The sequence below is a fragment of the Ixodes scapularis genome, unplaced genomic scaffold, assembly GCF_016920785.2.
Source record: "Ixodes scapularis isolate PalLabHiFi unplaced genomic scaffold, ASM1692078v2 PGA_scaffold7__128_contigs__length_106722199, whole genome shotgun sequence".
Taxonomy (NCBI): Eukaryota; Metazoa; Arthropoda; class Arachnida; order Ixodida; family Ixodidae; genus Ixodes; species Ixodes scapularis.
This window is the reverse complement of record NW_024609882.1, coordinates 254,382-269,360: the sequence shown is the minus strand read 5'-3', so window position 1 is coordinate 269,360 and position 14,979 is coordinate 254,382. Positions and strand designations below refer to the sequence as shown.

Genomic DNA, 14,979 nt, shown 5'->3' with positions numbered 1-14,979 from the left:
AGATAACTAGATTTCTTTTTCATCAAATCTACACGTGGTTATATTCGAGCTCACGGAAAAGAACGTATTCGCAAGTTTGTGCAAAGCCAACTTGACACTCGGAATGTCGGAGCAGACAATTTGGAAAGTGCAAGGAATAGCCAGATTGTACTCGTTCAATGATATATTATTCATAAAAAACTGGAAAGTAACCTCATTACTTTCATCGTTACCTCAGAAAAAGATAATGACAGCTACAAGTTACATTTTTAAAAAGTAACTCGTTACAGTTACAAGTTACCAAAAAAGTAACAAAGTTACAGTAACCCGTTACTACCCAAGACTGCCTCTAAGGGGGGTACCACTCACTTCAAGATGCCAGAAGTGCCATCAGTATCACTAGCTGGCCCTTCTGGCAGGGATTGAGCGTTCCCTCCCCATGCCCCCAGCAGCTACCAGAAGTCCGGGCGCTTAGAACAACCTCCACCTCCCAAACGTCCAAAGCTCTCGGCAGACGAGAGCGTATTGCCTTCTGATGATGACCTGTCTCCTCCTGTTCTCCTCCGACGGGCACGCGTCAGCCAATCAAAAGCGGAGACGGTGCCGGCACTTCTGCTGGATTCTGTACTCCAGATTTCTCTGCTCAGAAAGGGACATGGCACAAATTTCTGTCGCATATTTAGTCTAAGCATAAATGTCGCACAAGCATAATTTTTGGATTTCTAGAATGTTTTGAGCCCGTAAGGTATCACTAAGAACAGACGATCTGAGAAACATTTTTAGTGCACCTTTAAAGGGGTAGTGAAACGAAATTTTAGCGCCGATCTTGTTGCATAAATATGGGCTAGGGACAGGCACCACCTCGGAAATATAAATATTGCGCTGTAAAACACAGGAAAGCTAATTTTAAACATAATTAAACGATTTCAAATTCTCATCTGGTGGATGGGGGCAAGTTCTCGTGACATCACTTGTGGCATAGGAGCAGCGCCGTTCTGCGGCAATACAACGTGCCGGCAGAATTCGCCTAGGCCTAAACGCGTTTGCAAAGCCTTGGCGGAGAAAGCCAAAGCGTAGTTGGCCACAGTGAGCTCGTTCTCGTTGCGGCTCTTTGCACGACACGACCCGAGCATGCTTCTGGCACGGCCGGTATTAGTTGCTGCGAGTCGCGAGCTGCGAGCCGACGTTAAAAAGGATATGTTTGAACTACGAGGGTGACAGCAAGAGCCACGCAAATACCTGTTCACACTCGGAGCGGACATGCGCGTTTGATCGAAGTGCTGGATTCGCTCTGTTAGACCGCGTTTCGGTAAGCGCTTCTGGACCGATCTTTTACGATTGCAACTCGATACTGACATGACACTCCGCAAAGAAAGGTTAGACCAACATCGCGTAGCTCCCATGAACTGCTATAGCTCGACAGTGACGTAGCGTCGAGTCAGAATAAAAATGGCATACTAATAGAGTGTACATACCGAGTTGTGAAGGTAATCCGTATGGCGTTTATTTGAGCTCTATATCACACAAAACAAGGAGATAGAATCAATGAGAGTCCCTTTTCGACGACAGCGTTCGTCACCGCTGTCTCGGAAAACAAGGAGATCGAGATGACAAGGGGAAAATATTGACCTCTGAAATTTAGTTCAGGGATCAAACTATTTATCCGGGAAGGGTCCACAAGGGTCGCGCGGGCATATTCCATTCAGCATGCCAGCCGGTCATGGACAGACGGTCTTGGCCAAGGACCGCCGGAGCAACGGTGCGTCGAGCCGATGTTGCTGCTAGGCCTACTATATTCTGCCGAGCTCGCTCGGTCGGCAGAACCGTGGCCGTTGTAGCTCTTCTCATGTGTTTGTGGATCCTGCGTTCTTGATCGCCGTGGTCTGTTTTAAGCACTCCTTCCTTTTTTCTTGCTGGTTGAAGTCGGGACGCACGAGAAGAGCACGTAGAAAAATAAATGTCCGTTGGTGGCCGCTACCAGGTAACTGAGCGACGCTGTCGGCCTTGTTGATTTGATCGTAAAAAGTGCGTAAGACAGCTTCGGAGCTGTCGTAAGATTCTGTCGTAACCTGCGCAAAAGTTAAGACAATTTCGTTTCGAGAGTATGGGTTTTCTCTCAAATTTGTCGTACACACTTTTTTCGTCGTGAGTTCGCTTTGAGAATCCGGCCTCAGAGCTGGTTTTGTCAGTGCTGCCGTGGTTGCCGACTTGCCGTGGTGCAGCGTGCGTGAAGCCCTTGCACATCTCAAACGGCCACGTTGTCACAGGTCGTAAATCGTCGACGCGCCACCAAGTGACAACGCTCGTAACCACAACATTCACGCTGTAGCCTTTCCCGTCTGGCACAAGTGACGTCACGAATGCGCCCAATATCCCAAGACGCATCGCGCTCTCCGATGGCCGATTTTTGAGCGTGCGCCCAATCGGGCCCCTTAGGGTGAAAAATATAGCCATCCGTTCAAAATACAGACGCGCGATTATGATTTATGAATATCATTGATCATATTGAACCTATTTCTGACCATAATAGGTGTATTTTCAAGTTTTGCTTCAGTATCCCTTTAAAGGGCAACTCCTCTCAAAAAGTTGACCCCATTGAAATGACTGAAATCGCTTTAGGGGGTCAAAATACTGTCATACCCAAAATAGCACGTCAAACCGACGCCACATTCCTGATTAAAACCAGTATTAAAAAGTTCTAGCAGCTGGGTTAGTGGCGCAATAGCGGGTAAACTAGTGAAGCAACACTGAGCAATGGCATAGGTTTCGTCCTATGCTTGTATGGACTCTGCAAACGCTTCGTTTCCCGTGGCATTCTGCTATTCTGCTGACGGCAAGGGGTGCTCGCCGAGAACCGGGCTAGTTGGTTGTTGTGAGGAAGAAAAAAAGCAGCACTGGAGAGCCAAAACTAGGGAACACGCAATTACACTTCTCTGATTACATGATGGCAATCATACGGGAAAATTAAAACCATAATCTTCATTTTTAATAGCATGCTGAACACGGTAAGTGGTACGCTGCGTTCATGTAAGCTTCCATCACGCAATCAGAAGTGTTATAACCAGAGATCACGAGTGACGAGCAAAACAAAGTGCATTGCACGCTGCGCTATCGTCTGAATATGTCGGCTATTATCGTCGTGCTTTTTTGGTCGTGGTCTATCTATTTTTTCGCCGGAGCTGGGAATGAGGATGAACGGTGCTATTCACGTTTGCAAGCAGTGCATCTAGGCGCCGCTCATGGTGGCAAGCCCGTGCAATCGCAAGCCTGGCAAAGTTGCCTCCATGGGCACAATGCACGGGCTTGCACGGATGGGACACCAGCTGGGGCGGCATAATTGCAATCGTTTGTACCAGGAACGTAGTATACATAAGTTCAGAGCAGCTACGAAGAGGTGTTGAAGTACGAGAAACGCAGATGATAGAAGACACCGCTTGATCGCAGGTTGTAGCAGCTCTAACTAGTGTACACATAAAGGCACTTGAGCTTTAACAACTTCGACCGCTTGTGGATACCATCTGTCTCCCACTATTCCTTTTTCTCTTGGTCTGCGAGCAAGAAACAAATAATCACTCAGCGCCGGCACTGACCACATCATAATATAGCAACCTGATTCGCTTTTTGGCTGGAAAATTTATAAATACACACTAAAACTTACGACATGCGACTGAGCTGGCTGCATCGGCTAAGGAGCGCGGGACGAGATCTATGTCGTGCCCTCGACGCACAGCTGATTACCAGTGCTTTCAAGGTGCTCCAGTTGGTAGTTGTGATTTCGCTGTGCCGCCGGAACGAAACTTGGATACGCGATATCTACAAAACTATACACACTAGCGAAAAACAAATTATATCTCGTGACTTCGACTAAACAGATCATAACCCAAAATTGTAAAAATGAAGTGGAGCTGTCCTTAACATGTTCAATCTAATTTTTTATTTGTGTTCCATGCAAACACTAGACTTGGTTAAAAGTAAAGAGTCGAACCGGTCATTATTTCGGTTCGGTTCGGGTTCAGTGATGCTTTTGTAATAACGGTTCGGTTACCGGTTCCAAGCGCAAACCCATTAAATTGATTTTTGAAAAGAAGTCCACAGATCACAGTCATTAAGTAGAAAAGGTGAGTTCAACACAGCATATCTTTATTAAAAAAAAATTAGGTCATCATGAGCCATGCTGTCAAACCACGAAAGTAAAACAAATATTAACTTGGTTTTGTGATCTTGAATTACGTGATTATACAGGCGGTTGGAAAAGGTGTCAAAATGCAGTACCCATATGTAAAGTCAATCAGCCAGCATGCACAGTGACCTTGTGATGGTACCATGCACAATACTCTCAAACTACCCACAAAAAACAAATCGGTCGTAAGTTGTTTAGACAGCAGGAGTTGAATCTGCCATAGTATGGCGACACTGTGACCCACTGTTGATGATATTTGTAGCCAGTGCAGTACGACTGCTAGCCTAGGGCCTTTAACAGGTATCGCGCAGTAGTAATGTGCGATACCAGTACTGCACACTGGTATGATGCTTATCCAGATGGAAACGGCAAACTACACAAACAACTGACTTGAAGAGAAGAAAGACTGCGAAGGTCGGTCTGAAGACAAATAACACAAAGACAATGAGGGACTTGCTTTCTAGAAAACGCATGGACAAAAAAAAATTTCTTTAAAGGACACATGCAAAGGGAAAAAACATTTTTTTTTACATCCTCGTTGGGAAAAGGAAGTCGTAAAACGAATTTACAACGAAAAAGAAAAAAAATTTACAGCTATATTTACTGCGCGATACGAATTTGTAGTTGGCGCCCGGGGGGGCCGCAGAAAACTGGTCTCTATTTGTCACGTGGTGCTTGCGCTCTTTCGGAAGCTTCCTATGGCCTCTAAAAGTAACTTATTCATCTTTGAAGTATAACGAAAAACTAAGATTAACAGGTAACTTTTAAAGCTCAAAGGAAACTCCTGAAAGAGTGCAAGCAGACGTGATAGACCTGTGTGCCGGTCAGATGACGGCGGCGACGCCTCGAAGCAGACGAACTTGTGCGGCGGCGACGACGGCAGCGTGGAGAAACGTGTTGAAGTGGTGTCGCACAACGCTCGGCGTGCGGCGGCGCACAGGCCTACCACGTGACCAGCGCTAGCTCCCGTGGGCGCCAACCAGAAATTCGTTTTGCGCCAAAAATATAGCTCTAATTTCTTTTTTCTTCATTGTAAATTCATTTTATAATATTCTTTTTTCATCTAGCCTGTTTATAAAAAAAAAAAAGTTTTTTTTCCTTTGCATGTGTCCTTCAAGAAGCATCCAGGGCTCTGGGTGGCCGGTGCTAGAGCACTATATAGCTCCTACGGAGCAGAGTAGCGCAATCCTTTGAACTCCGTGTTTTGCCGACAACATGGCCGACAGAGCGGATCGGCGCGAGTCACGTGGTACTCAGGGTTCCAGGAGGCGGCCCGCCCTATGGGAGAATACATGGAGATCGACTCAACACGGCTGATTAAAAAATGAACGGCGAGTTCACACTTTTCAAAACTAGTCTGTCGTGAAGTTAGTAAAGCACTAAGCATTTTATCAAAGTTTTAATAATATCGGATGCGTGTGCAAATTTTGAGAAGGCAATTTCCAAGGCAATGGCGTTTGAAGCAGACGATTTTTGCTCGCAGCGAATATGGGCTTTTCGGGTTGGCCGGAGCGGGTCACGTGAATGGTGTGACGTCGCCGTGTCGTCTGCTGCATGATGCCGCTCAGGCAATTTTTAAGAAAAAGTGACGTCCTTGTGGGGCACAAAACTTAGCGAAAATTATTCTAAAATGTTCCATTATTATGTCAAAAATGATTGCCATTCCGTACATCCCCACAATACTGAAGAAACAACGATTTTCTCACGTTCTCCATGCATTTCTGACCGCAGTTGGAACCTCCGGGCGTTCGCCGCTAATCGCCGAGGGGCGGCGTTCTAGATTGCGCTACTCTGCTCCGAAGGAGCTATATAGTGCTCTAGCCGGTGCTGCACCGTTTCGCTTGTTGTGGCTTCCCCTCTCGACGCCTCCAGATTTTGCCACCATGAAACAAACATGCTGACAGCCCTCAACTTTTTGTTTTTGATGTTTTTGTTTGCCTTCTCCTTCCTTGAGGAATATTGCTTAGCAGCAAGAAAAAGATAACACACACACACAAATAGCTCTATAGGCTCTCAGCAATGTCAGTTATACTCCGTTTCACCTTACGATATACCGCGATGGACGCTACGAGCTAAATGACCCAATCCATAGTTCATAGCTTGTCTCGTGATTTTACGCTCCCCGCATTGCTCCGCCCAATCGTAAGGACACAGACACCCTCCAAGCTATGATATGGCTCCGGTGGCTCGTAGTGTCCTTTTCTGTCACTCCTATAGGTGAAACAAAGTATATAAGTGTACTCCTACACGCCGACTCGCTGACGCCAATTTGTGCTGCGCATAGATGTGAAATATACTTATTTGCTTCACTATTATTAGGCTCTCTCCATGTTGTCGCTGCCGTTTTTTACGTCAAAACTGAGCTGCTGACGTTACCGTCACGAATATTTAATTAACTTCGCGCCATCACCCTCAAGAAGACGCGGCTTACGTTTGTTTACGCCGAACCATTTCCAATGAACTGGTGACTGCCACATAAGATTACTGTGCCATTTTCGTCCTCGGAGCATAAGCCAGTAAAGGTCTATTCACACGATGCATCTTGTTGGCGAATCTTTTGTTGCGAAACTAGGTTTCGGGAAACAGATGCCCCGTCTAAACGCGACCGAAAAAGTGGCGTGCCTCTGAAAAAAGGGGCGCATGTTCCTCACTTCTGGAGCAATTTTTCGTTGAAACCTCACCGAGGCCTGTCAATCACCCGAAGGAGAAACACGGACGCTGCCAATGGCCGCTCGACTTCGCTATGAAGTCTGACCTTCGAGGAAGAGCGAGCTTTTGGAGGAGTCTGATTTTTGGCCGATTCTGTAACAGAGCCAAAGCCGAAAGAAAACAAACAAACATGGCGAGCCGCAAGCGGAGAAGCGGTGCGTACGGGTGACGAGTCTTGGTCCTACTCGGTTGCAGGTTTGTGAACGGCGCCTACGGTACGGGTTGGTGGCGCGGTGCAGATTCATCAACAGTCGCGACGAGTGCAAGCACCGCATATAAACATGATGGCTGGGGATAACTTTTTTTATTTTAGGTGCAAAAATGTCCGAAATGCTTTGAGATCATCTGCCTGTTCCGCGATGTTCGCGGTCTTTCCCGGGTTTGGCAGGACTAGTAAACACAGTGAGCCGAATCTGACTAAGTTCATTGAGTGGTATTAATAAAACGGACTGTCTCTTCACACTGTGCATACTTCATATCATTTTGATGCGAAACGCTTGGTACTCCCGGTGCAGATGACAAGGTTTGGCGAAATTCTCATGAGTCAATACGTCGCAGGTTTGGCGCGTCAAACTCCTTGTGTGAACAGGGCGATTTCGCGAAATCTTGGTTTCGCTAAACTGTGGCGCGTTGAAAAGATGCATCGTGTGAATAAGCCTTAAAGGGGCAGTCAAGTGGTTTTTGAGTTCGTGTTTTGATAATGACAGCTGAATTTAGACGCCTTAAGTATCCCTAAAAACCAAAAAGTATAGTCATACGGTGATTATTTCTTTAATAAAAATGTAATTGAAGGCCGCCAAACCTCGGATCCATCCGAAAACGAAACCACTCTCATTGGTCGTCGCACGCTTATCAAAAGGATCTCGGGCCAATGGCGTTCGACGACATTCCGTCGCGCAGTGATCCCGAGGTAGCCGCATCGGCCGAACCTCTTTGTCATTCGAGCTTCGATCATGGCGGAGTTCTCTACGCTCGAGGACCTGACGCCGTTAGAGGTTGAAGTTCTTCGGCGGACAGCCGACCTGGGGATGATTTCTTATGACGCCACTCCGACGCGCGATGTGGACGACGAAACGCAGACCTTTTCGGGCGTTCTTCGATTTGCGGTTGGGGCAAGTCGTAACCAAACCAACGTTTGACATCGCAGCGTTACCACTGGTACGTGATGTCAAACGATGTCGCCACGTTGACTTTCGCCTCGGGAGAACGGGGGGAAGGCTGGTTCAGACATGTGCAACGAGCGCGTACCTACGACTGCGTCCGTTGCGACCGGAACGACCGCACTGCGCCGCGCGTACACACACCTGTAACCACTACAACAAGCGTAGCGGGTTGTCAGCACGGCGACCGCTACGCCGCCGTCAGCTGTGTCAGCGGTCCCTCTAAAACAGGGGACGCACTGCTACTCAATGCCGTAACAGAATATAGACAGACAGTTTTCTAGTCTAAAGCTTTATTATTTTTTCTTGATAGGCTTGCAGGGTACAGCGAATGAAAAAAATAAAATAAAAAGATGCAGCGCCGTCTTGGACGATCACGACTCTAATACACGACATTGCAATAGTACAAATATCGCCACACGCCTTTTCTACGATTATAAAAGACAATGTAATCTTAGCAGCGATATAGCAACGTAGAAATATGATTTCGTGATCAGATAGACGTTGCGAGCGTTCAGGATTGCTAACACTAATCACTTTTCTCCGGTGATGAAAACGCGTGAAAATTCGTATCCTTTATACGGTACGCGCCAGTAATACCTTGAACTTGAGCACACGCATGAAATGCGCCAAATCAGAAATCCGGGCGATGTTCGAGGACACAAATGCTTAGAAAGCACCACTGTAGTCGAGGTAAACAAACACGACGGCACGGGCGTTTCTGCTATCTTGAGAGTGCCGCCACGACATCGTCGCACGAGTAGGTGGATGTTCCCTTCTAGTACGTGCTGGGTTATCATAGCGAAACACGACGAAAATTCACAGTCAAGGATAGCGCTTTTACGCGGAACGATGAGCTTTCACCAGGCCGTCCATTCCGACGATCACCACCGACGCCACGTTTGCGGATAGAAGGAGCCGGCCGGCCCGCGACCGGCACGACCGGCCTGCAACGCGCGGAGATACGTGCGCTTCCGCGCATCCCTAGGGAACGGGAAATTCACCCCCCGCGGAGGAAGGCAAATAGAAAACGTAGTCCCTTGTTTGTGAAACGATAATTGCGCTATCGCGTATTCTAAACTAGAAATATTTTACGTCTTGTGAAATTATCATGCACAACATATTTAAATGAACTGAAAATTGTTTTTTTAGCGAAACTTTAAAAAGACCGCCAAAATTTTCAAACATACGATAATTTCATTGGTCCTCGCAAGTACAGAAAAGAGTCCGCACGTATTTTATTCCTGCGTGATTAATAGGCGTTTCTGCCTTCTAAAACTGAAGATAATCATTCACTGACACTTCCTTAACACCATCGCACCAAAAAGTAGCTTCTCCAAAAACCGCTATAGTGTCCCTTTAAGACAAGCTGTCAGTCACCTCAAGTGCAGTGGTACCGTTTCAAGAGCTACTTACCATGCGCAAGCTAATTGTACCATCAGCCCGTAGGCTCTAAATGAAAATCCACACAGCTCGCATAAGAACAGAGCCCATTCCATTTCCCCTCCATTCCGAGGGAAGTGCATCCATTCCCTTTCCATTCCCTTTCCATTCCCTTTCCATTCCCTTTCCATTCCCTTTCCATTCCCCAAAGCGCTGCTGCCATTCCCATTCCATTCCAAGGTCACGAAAGTGGAATGATTCTGGAATCATTCCAACTCAAGAGTGGCAACTCCGCAACACTCGGTGGTTTAAAAGGAGCGAATTTGTTTATTTTATTGGGCTTTTCTAAGTTTGTTGCCATGCCTCACGTGCACACAGGGGCCTGTTTTTCCTGAATGTACATTTTATCAAGGACCTAAAAAAACGAGCTATATCAAATCTGACACCGGATTTATAAAGATGATTTAGCATCATAAACTAAAATATTTCATTTCAATAGTGGTAATAATAAAAAAAAAATTTCCCTTGGTGCTGTTGTTTTAACAATCTTGCGCTGCAGTATGCCACTGGTTGTGCACAGTAAGCCCCCAGAAGAGGGCGCTTGTAAAATATCTCTAAAAAAAAACTTGCATAAAAAAAAAACAAAAAAATGAAAGCCGTTTACAACTCCCTGTAACGCCAAATTAGAGCGCAGCTCTTGAGGAGGAGGAGGGAAGGGCACTGGGGGGTGGGTCAAGTGACCTTAAGGGGCGGGGGGGTCACGTGACCTTGGGGGTCGTGACCTTGTGGACCACGTGACCTTGGGGCGTCACGTGACGTCGGGGGGGGGGGGGGGGTCACGTGACCTGGGGCCACGTGACGATGCCGATGACGTCATCAGTGACGTCACTGATGACGCCATCAGTGATGATGCAGATGCCGGTGACGTCATCAGTGACGTCACTGATGACGCCATCAGTGATGATGATGATGCGGATGCCGGTGACGTCATCAGTGACGTCACTGATGACTTCATCAGTGATGATGCGGATGTCGGTGACGTCATCAGTGACGTCACTGATGACGTCATCAGTGGCTATGACGTCAACGGGGAGTCACGTGACCTGGGTAACCATCGTGACCCTCGTGAGGGTAACCCTAGTAACCCTTGTGAGGGCAACTCTCGTGACCCTCGTGGGGGTAACTCTCGTGACCCTCGTGAGGGCAACTCTCGTGACCCTCGTGAGGGCAACTCGTGACCCTCGTGAGGGTAACTTTCGTGACCCTCGTGAGGGTAACTTTCGTGACCCTCGTGAGGATAACTCTCGTGACCCTCGTGTGGGTAACTCTCATAACCCTTGTGACCCTCGTGAGGGTAACCCTCGTGAAGGTAACCCTTTTGAGGGTAACTAACCCTCGTAACCCTCGTGAGGGTTACGAGGGGAAGTAGCCCTCGTGAGGGTAACCCTCATGAGATTAACCCTCGTAACCCTCACGAGGGTTGCGGTTACACAGACGGCGATGCCGCGCCGACGCCGCTCAAGCCGGGAACGGGCCCCTAAGAGCTGCGCTCTAAAAACAATGACCTGGCATGCAATCTGGGTGTTTTTAGTGGGCACAACTATTGCAAGTTTACATTGGTTTGACTGGGAAAATTTCTTGCTTTGTACTTTTATGTTTAAAAGTACCATGTATCAAGTTGCTTTTTTATTCGCCACTGTTGTAGCTTGTAGACATTGTGAACACAGTGACACATTAATAAACTCCCAATGTTTATTTTCAGGTCAATCTCTTGCATTGTCGCGCAACAAATAAAGCGAACCTGCACATCGCTACTTCGTAGAACGGAGTGCCCACCAGTCAGGTCAACTTCCGGCAGCTCTGATTCTTCGCATAGATTGTTTATTAACTTAGATTCAACATCGTTGGATCAGCTCGCATGTTGCCATATTTTGGCCAGTTGTTTCCAATTTATCATCCATTTTCCCAACCCCAAGTAGCCAACTTGCCTGATCCAATCCACTAATGTTTCATCTCAGTAAACAAACTCAGTGTGGCGAAGTAGCCCTCTAAAGGACTTCCCCTAAATGACTTCCTCTAAAAAACCTCCCCTTTGAGACTTTTCCTAGAAAACTACATATTTTTTTTAGCAATCTCAAATACTGACTTGTCATTTTTTTTTATTATAATGAGGGGTACATCCATGCTGCCCCTGTCTTAACAGAAAATATGTCAAATTGTTTTGAATTGCACCAGTGATAATATTTTTCTTTAATTTTGTGTTGCTAGCATAGAGAATTGTTCTATATATTTGGTGATGATGCTGTACGTTCTCTTCATGCTTTCTCGGCTTGACCTGACCATCGTTGGACAGTTTCTTGCACTGTTAAGTGGTGTTTGCACGGTGGCAACCGAGTAGGACCGAGAGAGACAAGATTGGTTTTTAAGCCTCTTGCAACGGTGTAGGACCTGATGTGCAGCAGAATATCCAGTCCTCCTTTATCGCAAGAGGTTTAAAAATCGGTCTTGTCTCTCTCAGTCCTACTCTGTTGCAAGCGTGTGGACGGCGCTTTACATATACTTGCATACCACCAGTGCGGCTTGGTTTGCGTAAACTGCCCTTAAATGCAAAGAATGGAGTGTGCCGTACCATTGCATTTGGATCTATGATTCTTGTCTGTTCAACCTCTTTTAAACCTTGTGAAAAAAATCTGTGGCCATCGTCTCAAAGATAATCTGGAAAATACATCCCCAGGTAATGCATAGGTTAGGGAAAGCTTCACCACCACCAGCCAGCATTTGACACATCGCTTCTTTCCAACCATCCCTCTTTCCACCAATCTGACAGCATTAGGATTCAGTGATGCCAAAGAATGGAAAATTACAACTGCTCTTCCTCAAATTAAACTACCACACTACATCCAGTCCACTAGTGCACTGTTTATGTGAATGAAGCCAGTTTGAAAGTGTCGCGCTAAAATCGTCACATTCCCTTGAGTGACCTGTCACTCTCAAGTAATCAATCCTTTTATTTCACGTCAACACAGGATACAATATAACCTATGTTTTTAGCAGAGTAGAACATGTTGCTGTGAGGTGGAAACCACTATTTCAATGCCAGCTCACTAGTTGGGTGATGGGAGAATGGAAGTAGGAACTGCAGATTTTGAGTATTCATCAGGAATAAAATAGAAAAGTTAGCTAAGTCCTTTGATGTTTGTGGATATTGAATGCCCGGGTTTTTTTTTTGTTTTGTTTTATTATGGTATGTACATCAGAAAATGCACTTTTCCTGAAAAAATAAGTACTGCAGTATTTACGTTGCGGTACACTTTTGGAGTTCGGAGCAATTCCAAAGCATGGTTTACTTTCAAGACTGACCCGGAGACAGAAGCATGTTTAGGAATTTCTCCTAACTCAAAATGAGTGATGACATAAATGTAGCACTAACTTTTTTTAATTGAAATGTTTATTTTGTGACAGACAGGTCCTATACAGGCGCTAAAAAGCAATGTTTCTTGGGAGTGCAGCATTTATTGAAGTGAATGGCCACCTCCCACTACACCAGTGTTGATGTTCAGGCACTCTTTTAACCTGCTTCTCTTGGTAAAAAAAAATGCCTGTTGAAACCGATTTGGCTTGTTTCTTTCACAGAGCCTGTTTCGAAAGCCACTAAAGTCGAAGAACAGGCACCTGGCTGTGAAGACACCGAGGGGAAACGCTCTTCTGAGAACATTTTGCTCACCGTGTGGCAGCAGATGGCGCAACCACACCGAGAGAAGAAATATCAGTGCCGGTTCTGCCCTTTCTCCAGCTCTCGCTCGTCGAACCTCAGGCAGCACGAAAGGACGCACACGGGCGAAAAGCCCTTCAGCTGCGCCGTCTGCCACAAAAAGTTTACACAAAAGGCTCGCCTGCAGGCTCACGAGAAAATTCATACGGGTGAAAAGCCATTCAGGTGCCAGACTTGCGAAAAGGCGTTTTCAGACAAATCTAACCTGCAAGTTCATAACAGAATTCACACAGGTGAAAGGCCGTTCAGGTGCCAGACTTGCCAGAAGGCAAGTCTGGCACCTGAACGGCCTTTCCAAATAGCGGTAACTTGACGCATCACAGAAGAGTCCACATGGGTGACAAACCATACAAATGCGGAACATGTGGAGCTCCGTTTAAGCAGTGGTTTCAGTTGAGGCGTCACGAGGAACTTCACGGTGTAGACCCATCATTTCATTGCAAGCAGTGTGGAGAAAATTTTCTGAAGAAATTTAATTTAAATGCACATGAGAAGGAGCATCATCCGTGAGGGACATCCATTATATAGTAAAGGGTGGTGTAGCTTGACATATTTGCACAATGTCGTTTTACCTTTTTGTTCAAGACCACCTTGGGTAAACCTGTTAACTGATTGCCCATTAATGAATCATGTATGGTGTAAGAGTACCGACTACCATCTATCACACACTAGAGTCAGGGCAGCAAAAAGAACTATCACTAACAAAGAAGCCCTCAGTGCTTATCACGAGCATATACCATATTTTCCGGTCTATGGGTCACACCTTTGCTTAAGTCGCGCCTTACTCTAAAGAGCTGTTTTCATTGAAACATTGCTATTTTGGCTGCAACCTTGTACAAGACACCTATATATTTGTATGATAGGCACGGCAAAGATTAATTGAAAAGCCTGCATATATGTGTACCGTATTTACTCGCACAATAAACACTTTTTTTTCCCCGAAAGATTGAAACATATTTGGGGTGGGGGGGCGTCCATTACACAGGGTACAATTTTTTAATATACACATTTCGTGCAAATGTCATATTAGGTGCCAATATGACGGCAAGGTACTGTGGCACATGGTGGCGCACCCACGGCTGATCGGGGGCGCGCCACAATAACCATGTTTTATAAATTGCAAATCTTTTTACAGCGCTTTTGGGGTGCCTTTTGCCGAAGGAAGAGCGCCCTAGAAGCTCACTCAGCACGAAAAGCAACTTGACCATTCTTAGGCGATATATATTGCTAGTATCCGGCGGGCACGCTCGGGTATATCCACGACTACGCGTTTAAGAACTCGTAACAAGTCCAACCCTCGACCGCAGAAGCCGTTCACGTGGATCAAGTTTCGTTCACAAAGACACTCATATTAAGTCCAACCGTGGACCCCCAAAGCCCGCTTGCACGGATCGAGTTCCGTTCACGGAGAAGCTACCAGACACTGTCAGCCTACAGTGCAGCGTGCACCTAGCTGTGCCGTCTTGTTACGGATTAAATAAACGCATTTACCCGGAGTATTTGAAATTAGGCCTAACCACATTTACAATTTCTTTGTCCGAAAGCGGACCACAGTTGACGGCTTGTTTGTTGACGTCAATGTATCCGATAGGTGAAGAATATTTGGGGCTCGGTAATTCCTCGACCAAAGCTCCGTCAGGTGTGCGCGGCACTCGGTTTCATGGTTTATCACTTCTGTAACCAGGTGCTTAGGGCCACCGGGCCACTACAAGAGCGGCTTGGCTTGGCTTCTCTTGGCCTGACCGCTTGGCGGTAAAAGAAAACTGGCTTGGCGGCTTGCTAATTGGACACAATTT

General features: G+C 46.4%; 1 pseudogene; it reads left to right on the top strand.

The window, feature by feature from the left end:
- LOC121833243 overlaps positions 1-14,103 on the top strand; it is a 37,171-nt pseudogene extending 23,068 nt beyond the window's left edge.
- The last annotated feature ends 876 nt before the right edge of the window (positions 14,104-14,979 follow it).